General features: G+C 41.4%; 1 pseudogene; it reads left to right on the top strand.

Annotated features, from left to right (window-relative positions):
* The first annotated feature begins 3,974 nt into the window (after positions 1–3,974).
* On the top strand, positions 3,975–4,595 carry LOC131906011 (small ribosomal subunit protein eS8-like; annotated as a pseudogene).
* Positions 4,596–10,869: the final 6,274 nt, after the last annotated feature.

Raw genomic sequence — 10,869 nt, 5'->3', positions numbered from 1 at the left:
GTTCTTACATGAATTATGTCAACATAGACTACATCTACAGATACAATGCTGTATTTTATAAGATTTCTTAATAGCTTCTTGCCCAACCAGATCTACAAAGGCCCTTATTTGGTCTTTCTCCATTTATATATGTGTCTAGTATACCCTACCTGTGCCCTAATTGTATAGGATTAAATAGACTCAGAAAATGATCCCTTATTTCAGCTATATGTGAGGCTACATAGAATATTCCCCCCTAACTACATTATTGGGAAGCTTGAGAATAGAACTGAATAATGTCCTAGAAGTGCACATAGTCACTGTCAAAAATGTCAGCTAAAGTATTGCCTTGATGTGAAATAAACAAAAACAGCTTCTATTTTCCAATATCCAATGAAGATCACCCCACACTCTCAACTGCTAAAGCCTGTATTCAATTTCAGAGTCTTCAAACTAGTGGCTGGCAACCCCAGAGTGAGTACCCAGCAAAACAATAGCATGCTGTGTTGCAAAGTGTTCTTCCCTGCTTGCCTCTGAACAATGTTTCATTCATTGTTAGTGCATCATTTTGGAACTCATGTAAGGGCAGTTTGGGTGTAACTGGACTTATAGCTTGTAAAACTCATCTTTATATAGCCATGAGTTAAATTATTTACAATTAGCACACTTGTAAATTTGACATTTTAAAAAGTGAGTGAAATTGAGAGGTAGATCTGAAGAAACAATAATCACAACTGGTCTTATTTAAGTCTTAAAATCTTATCAAATAGCATGGTAGTTTGAGTGAAAATGGCCCTGTAGGTTTATATATTTAAATACTTGGTCCCTAATTAGTAGAATTCTTTGGGAAAGATTGGGAAGTGTGCAGCCTTGGAGGAGGCATGTCACTGGAGACAGGCTTTGAGGTTTAAAAAGACTTATGGCTTTCCAAGTCTCACTGTCTGCCTCCTACTTACTGATCAAGATGTGAGCTCTCAGCTGTTTCTGCCACCATGTCTTGGCTCTGTCACCAGGGACTCTACCACTCTGAAACCATAAGCCTCAAATGAAATACTTTATTTTGTAAGTTGCCTTGGTCATGGTGTTTTATCACAGCAATAGAAAAGTAACTAAAGTAACTAAGATAGGTATATTTAAACTTTGCATTATAGAAATTAGTTTATATCAGCCCAAAGTGCTCTCTAGAACAAAACAAAGATATAGAATTAGTCCTGCTTTAGATCAGTGCAGAGCTAAAGTAACTTAATGTACTAGAGTATACCTCTTTACCCAAGAACTGTACTTCAAACATGCACCAAGGCAGGGAAGTGCAGCTGAAAGTTTTCCTGTGTCCTGCGGCTGCTCAGTCCCAAGTAAACACACAGAGGCTTATATTAATTACAAGTTGTATAGCCTATGGCTCAGGCTTCTTGCTAAATAGCTCTTTCATCTTAAATTAACTCATTTATATTAATCTATATGTTGCCATATGGCTGTGGCATTACAGTCTGCTGGCATCTTGTTGCTCCTTGGGCAGTGGGCTGGCATCTATCCTCTTCTTCATCTCTTCTTTATACCCTTCTTCATCTCTGTCTTCAGTTTGAATGTACTGCCTAACCTTATTTTGCCTTGCCATTGGCTAAACAGCTTTATTTCTCAACCAATGAAAGCAACACATATTCACAGTGTATAGAAAGATATCCCACAGCAGGGAACCCCCTTCAGGCTCCAGGTACAGGTATATAGAACACAGAGGGGAACACACCTTCAAGCTCCAGGGAATGCTATATAGAACACAGAGAGGAATACACCTTCAAGCTCCAGGGACTGGTATATAGAACACAGAGGGGAAGCCTACTTCAGGCTCAAGGTATTGGTATACGCACTGGTACAGGGTGGTACAGGTACTAGTACAGGGTGGGGGAGCCCCTTTCAGGTATCAAGTGCTGATCTGTGACTGACTTGATGCTAATTTCAACAGTAAGTAAAAAAAGTGCCAGCTTCAATTGGAGGTATTCATACCCCATGGAATTATCTGCAACATCAGTGAAGAAGAAGTTTATTTTAAAGTTAAATTCATAAAATAGTAAAAATCAGACTGAAAAGGTAGTGTTTAAAATGTCTAATAGGAGACAGAGGCAAGCAGATCTCTGTGAGTTCGAGGCCAGCCTGGTCTACAAACTGAGTTCCAAGATATCCAGGGCTGTTACACACAGAAACTCTGTCCCATAAAATAAAATAAACTCTAATGGGATCTGGGAACGTGACTCAGTGGTATGTGTGTGAAGCCTGCGTGAAGCCCTGGGTTCAATCCCCAGTAGTTAAAAATGTTTAAGTGCACAGTTTATGCCTTGGGTTAACATTGTGATTGGAAAGTAAGATTTTATTTACATTAAATATGTGCATGTATTTATGCACATATGCAATTAGAGAGTAATTTCATGTGCTCGCTCATCAACAGGATGATTCTTAAACAAACCAAACCAGGATCATTTCATTATTCTTAATTTGCTTAAGATGCTCTTACAGCTTGACACCCTGTAGTTTTAGAAGCTTAGTCACTGAAAGTTTTTACTATCATAACATCTTTCATCAGACATTTGTACACATTTAAATCTTTTAAAGTATAGTAAAGTGCCAAGGGTGATGATTCACACCTTTAATCTCAGTACTCAGGAGACAGAAGCAAGTAGATCTCTGAGTCCAAGGCCACCCTGGTTCACACAGTGACTTCTAAACAAACCAGGACTACACAGAGAGACCCTGTCTCAAAAAAATGTTATTCTTATTAACTTTATCAATTTTCACTCCTATAAGGAAAAAGGATTTGATGACACAGGAATGTCACCTTTTCCTGTGGCAGTCTTTAAAATGCTGATTTCCTGGGAGCAATTGAAACTGGAGATTCTCTCTGGCAAAATATTTGTCTGCAGGCTCTCCTGTTAGCAGTGTTTATCAGCTGCATGATAATGAGTCAATTTCTATGTAAATATAATCAGAATTTGATGGTGGTGAGGAAAACTCTGAGATTAAATGATTTTTGTGGTCCCTTGATTAACATGCTTTATGAAACCATTACCATATGTACCTACAGTTGCACATTTGAAAGCAGCTCTGATTTAAGTCTAAAGGTGTGTGTGTGTGTGTGTATGTGTTGTGCGCGCACACACACACACACAACTGTGTGCATGTGGAGGTTAATGCTGAATGTCTTTTTTGATTGTTTTTTCCCCATATTTTTGGGACAGTGTCTCTCTCTGAACCTGGGGTACACTGATTCAGCTGGGCTGGCTAGCCAGTGAGCCCAGGGATCCTCCTGTCCTCACTTCTCCTGACTAGGATCAGAGTTATGTACAGCATGCTTCTAGGTCCTCAAAATCCCTGGGTAGCCAAGGATGACCTGAAATTCCTTCAGCCTCTACTCCTTGAGCACTGGGATTATAGGTGTACATCACCACACCAGTTTATACAGTGCTAAGGATCAAACCTGTGACCTCATGCATGCTGGGCAAGCACTCTACCAACTGAGCTACATCTCCAGCACATCCTGATATATCTGTAGGTGCTGGGGATCCACACTCAGCTTTTGCAACTGTTATGAACCATCATGTGGGAGCTGGGAATTGAACCTGGATCCTCTGCAAAAGAATCAAGTGCTCTTAACCACTAGGCCATCTCCCCAACTCAGAGACACAGTATTTTTTTTAATTTATTTATTTATTATGTATACAGTGTTCTGCCTGCATGTATGCTTGCAGGCCAGAAGAGCGCGTCAGACCTCATTATGGATGGTTGTGAGCCACCATGTGGTTGCTGGGAATTGAACTCAAGACCTCTAGAAGAGCAGCCAACGCTCTTAACCGCTGAGCCATTTCTCCAGCCCCAAGACACGGTATTTGATACTCAGCATCCAACAGTTAATCATCAGCCATATTTGAAGGATGCTTTTGGTATGATTACACTGCCCAGCAGTGAACAAGAGTATATATCTGGCTCTTTCCAGCCAGCGCCGAGTGATGGGCATCTCTCGAGACAACTGGTACAAGCGCCACAAAACCGGGGGTAAGAGAAAGCCCTACCACAAGAAGCAGAAGTATGAGCTGGGACGGCCTGCTGCCAACACGAAAATTGGCCCTCGTCGTACACACAGTCCGAGTCCGAGGAGGCAATACGAAGTACCGAAGTACCATGCCCTAAGTTTGGATGTGGGGAACTTTTCCTGGGGCTCTGAGTGTTGTACTCGGAAAACAAGGATGTTGTCTACAATGCATCCAATAACGAGCTGGTCCGCACCAAGACCCTGGTGAAGAACTGCATCATGCTTATCGACAGCACACCATACCGACAGTGGTATGAGTCTCACTATGCGCTGCCCCTGGGCCACAAAAGGGGGCCAAGCTGACTCCTGAAGAGAAAGAAATATTAAACAAAAAACGATCAAAGAAAATCCAAAAGAAATATGATGAAAGGAAAAAGAACGCTAAAATCAGCAGTCTTCTGGAGGAGCAGTTCCAGCAGGGCAAGCTTCTTGCCTGTGTTGCCTCAAGACCAGGCCAGTGTGGCAGAGCAGATGGCTATGTGCTAGAAGGCAAGGAGCTAGAGTTCTGAGGAAGATCAAAGCCTGGAAAGGCAAATAAAACATCATTCATAGCTCTTGTAATAAAGGTGTTTATTGTTCTATAAAAAAAAGAGTATATATCTGAATCGAGAGAAAAAGATAGTGTTGCTGGAGAATTTCTCTCCAGCTCCCGCCACCAAGTCCCACCAGTCCCAGAGCCCATTTATAAAATAAACACATAGACTCTTACATTATTTAAACTGCTTGGCCATTAGCTCAGGCCTGTTATTGTCTAGCTCTTACTCTTATATTTAGCCCATTTCTATTAATCTTTATTTTGCCACATGGCTCATGGCTTACTGGTACCTTACATCTTCCTTGTCCTGATGGCGGCTGGCAGTGTCTCTCTCTCAACCTTCCACTTCCCAGAATTCTTTTCCTTGTCCCGCCTATATTTCCTGCCTAGCCAATGGCCAATCAGTGATTTATTTACTGACCAATCAGCAACACACTTGACATACAGACCATCCCACAGCACTTCCCCTTTTCTTTTCTTAAAAAGGAAGGTTTTAACTTTAACATAGTAAAATTACATATAACAAAACAATTATCAAGCAAGAATTACAGTTACAATATTAAAGAAGAGATCCTATCTATCTTATATTTGTAAGTTTAAGGTTTTATATCTAACTTATCTTTTATTATAACTAAGGAAAATTGTAAGTATCTAGTCTTTAACCACATCAAAGACCTCAGAAGGATATACTACTACCTGAGAAATGGAGAAGGATATAAGCAACTTTTAGGAGTCTTGTAGGGTAGACAGAGACAGCTGACAGCCTGGACAGTCATTCAAAGTTCTCTTGTAAGGTTGGGGCATCTGTCTTCAGCCCACAGGCCTAGAGTCTCTTATTTACTTTTCTCTGTGTCCTGTAGAATGTCTGGCAGTTTTCTCTGCAAAGCAGGAACCTGAAGGACCATTTTGTCAAGCAAAGTTCAGTGGTCACCTTTGTATGGGTCCTGCATGTCCAGTTGATCAGGCAGTCCAGGCAAGAACAGTTTCTTGCCCAAATGGCTATTTTTGTCAAGGTGAAGATAAACTCCGTATGGAGTGTCTTCGATGCCCATCCTCCTCTCTGAAGTAAATCGGTGCTGTCAGGAGCAGACATGTCTCACTGTCCAAAAAGTCTAAATTTTTAAAACATTTTAAATGCCATATTCTGTAGGTCTTTGAAGTGTTTGAAGACTACCTATCTATCTGAAATATAACTATGTATACCTAGAAGACTTAACTAACATGGCTACAAATATGATTATCATAGATGACTAATTATTAATCTATTTTTTAATTATCCATTATAATTTTAAATGAGTTACATAAACATAATACCTCAAACAAGAATAGAAATATATATACAGTAAAACAAAATTAAGTTTAAATTTGTATCAATAAACTAAAATCTGTAGCAATGTAAAACATTTTAAACAAGTTGTTACTCTTTAAAAGTAGGTTCATTAATCTACCCTTTCATCCTATCATATCTAAACTATCCCCTTTTTTTCTTTAGTAAGAGATTGTATTTATAATCAACCTGATTTAAATAAAAATATTGTTTTTTCTCTGTCCCACACCAGAGGGCTCTTCTGATTTGGGACATAAGAATCTCTTAACCATTTTTTTTTTCTTTGAGCAATATGTCTGGGTTTAGAGGGGGAGTGAGCCAATTCCATCTCTAAAGCCAGCTTGGTATATTTGGGAATTTGGGCGTAGCTTCTCTTACTACTTCCTGCTGGAGGGGGGCGCTGTATCTTCTGGAGACAGAAAGAAAATTTTAGGATCATGGAGTAGTCCGTGAGGCTGTATATCTGAGCCAGTTGATTTGAAACCATTCTGGATGTTGAATCATCTGGGCCATGGTGTCATTGGAGACCTTTCAGGGGGTCTTGGCTGGTCAAACCTGATGTATCTTAATCTGGAACAAATCCATAGTCTCTGGCTTTCTGTGGAAACAAGAGCAGAGACTCTTTTCCAAAGCAACATATCCTTATATCCAAATTTTGAAGTCAAGGTACCTTTAAAATATACATTTTGGCATAACTCAACAGCTTTTACAATCAAATGTTTTTCTGCAGTTACGAATATCAAAGAGAACATAATCCAGATTCTCTGTGTGGTAGCCATCTTTACGTGGCTTATTTTTTTATATTAGCTTGAGCCTATTGCTTTAAATTGCAGCCTTCTAAGCCTGAAACGGCGCAGTGGCTGCTGGCTCCGCCCATTTCAGCTTCCCAACATGGCGGCGGGCCGCTTTCCGCCAGCTCTGGGAGCCATAACTCTCAGAAATAGTGGGTCTACACTTTTACCAAAGTAGCGTGTAGCCCAGAAACCTCTTTTTTTGTTTTGTACTAGCAAAGGCTAAATTCACCACACAGTTTAATGTGCTACTTGCAGAGGCCTCATTCCCACCATACTGCAGGTCGAGAGCGCACGCTAGGAACCCGCCAGTAGCTCAAACCGGCAGCTGCCGCTTATTTGAGAGAGACAATTAGGAAGCTGTTTTAGGTCCGTTTTAGAATCTTTTTTTCTAAGTTTTTAGGTGGAAACTCTTGCCACCACGTTGGACGCCATTTGTTGCTGGAGAATTTCTCTCCAGCTCCCGCCACCAAGTCCCACCAGTCCCAGAGCCCATTTATAAAATAAACACATAGACTCTTACATTATTTAAACTGCTTGGCCATTAGCTCAGGCCTGTTATTGTCTAGCTCTTACTCTTATATTTAGCCCATTTCTATTAATCTTTATTTTGCCACATGGCTCATGGCTTACTGGTACCTTACATCTTCCTTGTCCTGATGGCGGCTGGCAGTGTCTCTCTCTCAACCTTCCACTTCCCAGAATTCTTTTCCTTGTCCCGCCTATATTTCCTGCCTAGCCAATGGCCAATCAGTGATTTATTTACTGACCAATCAGCAACACACTTGACATACAGACCATCCCACAGCAAGATAGCTATAGAAAGATGTGCTGCTACTTTAGCTGGGTATAGGAAGAGGGGAGGGACCTCTTTGGCTGTAGTGTTCATGGGAATATCTCTCTGAACAGACATCTGCTGAGACTTGGCTGATCAAAAGGAGCCACCTGGGTGCAGAAGATAAAATAGACATATGGAGACAGGCATGAGCAGATGCAGCATCCAGAGGAGAGAATGATCATGGATGTTCACAGCATGTGAAGAACAATGGAGCTTGAGCAAAGCATAACACTTACAGTGTTAGCAGAATTAGAAAATAACAATAAACACCCTAAAATGTGTTTAAGATATTTTATCTAAGATATCAGGTTTCAGATAAACAACCAAAAAAGTTACTATATGTATGTCTCATGTACCATTTGGGATTTTCTATCTTGTCTGGGAACCCTCTTGCTGTCTTTACTTTTACTTTAATTTTGAATTGGCAATATATTTTACTAAAAAGGATGTTTCTGACTACTAATCTGTGACAGAAGCTAAAAAACTGAACTGGAAGGGAGGAGCTTAAGGAAGAGCTCAGCAATTAAGAGCACTAACTGCTCTTGCAGAGGTCCTGAATGTAATTCCCAGCACCCAGATGGCAGCTCACAACCCTCTGTTTTAGTTTGGCTTAGAACAAGTAACTTGATTGGCTAAAGCAGGGAGATCAGGGGTTGTAGCCCCGTTAGTAGGGTGCCTTCCTAGCACGCACAAATACCTTAGTAAGATCCAAGCACCACATAAAGCTGGCCACGATGGTGTGTGCCTATAACCACAGTATGTAGGAGGTAGAGGCAGGAGGACCAGAAGTTCATGATCATTCTTTCTGGACTACATGATTCTGTCTCAAGACGAGGAAGAGGATGTGAAGAAGAAGAAGGAGGGAAGACCGAATGAAATCAGACCTTAATCAAACATCCACTGCTATCCTGAAGTCTCTCTGTGTGTGGTTTACTAATCTGTTTCCTCTTTCAGAGCCCAAGCAGTGGTGGGGACCCTTGAAGTATTTATAGGACTTGAGCACTGGACGTGTAGTGCTCTTAGTTGACATTCCAATAGGCTGGCTGCTTCCTCATCTCTTGTTCTTAGTCACTGTGTCCCCACCATGTCTCTGCGTTATTAAGTACTCTAGTGAAGAGTGTGACCTCAGTACAGTTCCTCACTTAGCACATGTTTGTGGACTACCAGACATTTCACAATGCCTAAAACATGAATGAGTGTTTCACGTCCATGGGTATATTTGTATATATGTTTGTATGTGTTATACACTCATTCTGATCCTCTCTTTCTCTTTTAAAACTTGTATTTCTGTGGGTTGGATGCAAGGTTAATGGTATTCTTTAAAGAATACCAGCATATTTTGTTTACAAAACATGCTCATAGTTTCTAATTTTATCTTAGAAACTAGGTTTTATGGGTAGTGGCATAAAGTCAGGGGTGAAGTGGTGATTCATATATGTGAGGGCTGGAGTTTGGATCTCCAAAACCCATGTAAAAATCCAGGCAGACATGGCATCTGACTCTGGAATCCCAGTGTGAGAGAGGTGGAGACAGGGGACCTCCATGGCAAAATGCAAAGCTAGACTAGTTGAAAGTGTCTGCTGTGGGTCCAGTGAGAGACCTCACTTCAATATATAAGGTAGAAAGTGATTGAAGGGGACACTGGTGTCAACTTCAGTCCTCCACACATGTGCACACACATGAACCTGCACCCGTGCGTGCACCCACACATATGCAAGCTCGTGTAAATGTATGCACACTCCTTGTACATATGTTTTGGGGGTTTGGTTCTCTCTCTCTCTCTCTCTCTCTCTCTCTCTCTCTCTCTCTCTCTCTCTCTCTCTCTCTCTCTCTCTTGTCTTATGCCTCTGAAACCATCAGGTTGGCCTCAGGTCAGCTGGGAAAAAAAATTTATCAGCCTTCCAGCAGCTTTCGCACAATAAAAGATTATTTCTTACTCAGGTTACATGTTCAGCGTATATGGACAAAGTGGCTCTGTGCATCACAGTCAGGTTGGTGGAAACTCTGCCATCTTGTAAGTGGCTGCAGCATCCTAACACTGTGGTGGGTAATAGTGTGGAGGTGGCATGAAAATGTCTTGAGTGCTTTGGTCCTGAAATCCTCCATCAGTTCTGCTCACAGCAGGCCCAATGACTCGACCCACTCCTATGGCCTCAACCATTATAAAGCAGAATGGAAACACATAAATTTTTGGCCAGCATCAAATATCTGTATTTCAATTGTGTTGGTACCATGGTGAATACCTAAAATAGCACCGTGACATGGTCTGGGTGCTCATGTATTCATTTATGATATAGTCAAAGTGTGGACAGAGCAAGAGATATCACTCTGTATTTTAGGTGTGAGAAATTCAAGATGGGCAGCAGGGGTATAAACAAATGTCAGGAGTTCTGGGGAAGTCAAGGAGAACAGTGGTACAGAGATGCCAGCCTGCAGCTTTGAGGCAGGTGGCTCTGTGTGTTCATCTCGTGGTTCTCAACCTTCCTAATGGCTCCACCCTCTAATCCAGTTCCTCCCCCAACCATAAAATTATTTCCCTTGCTATTCATAACTGTAATTTTGCTACATATCTGGTATGCAGGATGTCTGGTATGCAACCCTAAAGGGGCCACAACCCTCAGGTTGAGAACCACTGATCTAGAGCCTTCTACAATTCTAAATTCCTGTCAAGTTCCTGTGCCTTCTGGGTAGAAGCTTCTAGGAAATGCGCCAACCCACACAGCTCACCACCACTCCTTGGGAGGCTTTGTTGCTTCCTCGTCCAGAGCCTACACATGGGCTCTTGTTGGACTTCAGTCTGAACTATGCTAGTGCAGTCCCTAATGCCTCTTGTGTAAGCCAGAAGATATTTCTGAGGGCTGGTAGTGTGACCAAGTCAATCCTCCAGACTGTGACATGCTCACCCACTAACGTAAGTAACAGTAGACAAAGCCCATAGCACTGAAGATAATGTGCATGTTTCTATCTCTATTAGAGTTCTTTGAGTGAGACTGTAAAATTAACATTCGATCTCATCAGCTTGAGTGGCAGAAATACTGTCTAGCACTCCTTTAGAATGAGCTGTGGTCCTCTCTCAATTGGCTTCTCATAAATATTGAAAAGTAGCTTATAAATATTGAAAGGTCAGGAGGATAATAGGAATACTGTCATAGTCTTTACTTCAACACTCAAAGAGCTACAAAGCTCATGAGAACACAATTTAACACAAGAGAAACAACCAGTGTTTATCATAAGCTACCGTAGACTGCCATCAAATCTCCTCCTTAAAGGTACAGCTGCAGGAACACACATAATGGGGTGGGGGTCAGGAGAGATGACTCA

Source organism: Peromyscus eremicus, chromosome 3, assembly GCF_949786415.1.
Source record: "Peromyscus eremicus chromosome 3, PerEre_H2_v1, whole genome shotgun sequence".
In the NCBI taxonomy this organism is placed as follows: Eukaryota; Metazoa; Chordata; class Mammalia; order Rodentia; family Cricetidae; genus Peromyscus; species Peromyscus eremicus.
Note: the sequence above shows the minus strand (reverse complement) of the source record. Positions and strands in the feature narration are given on the sequence as shown.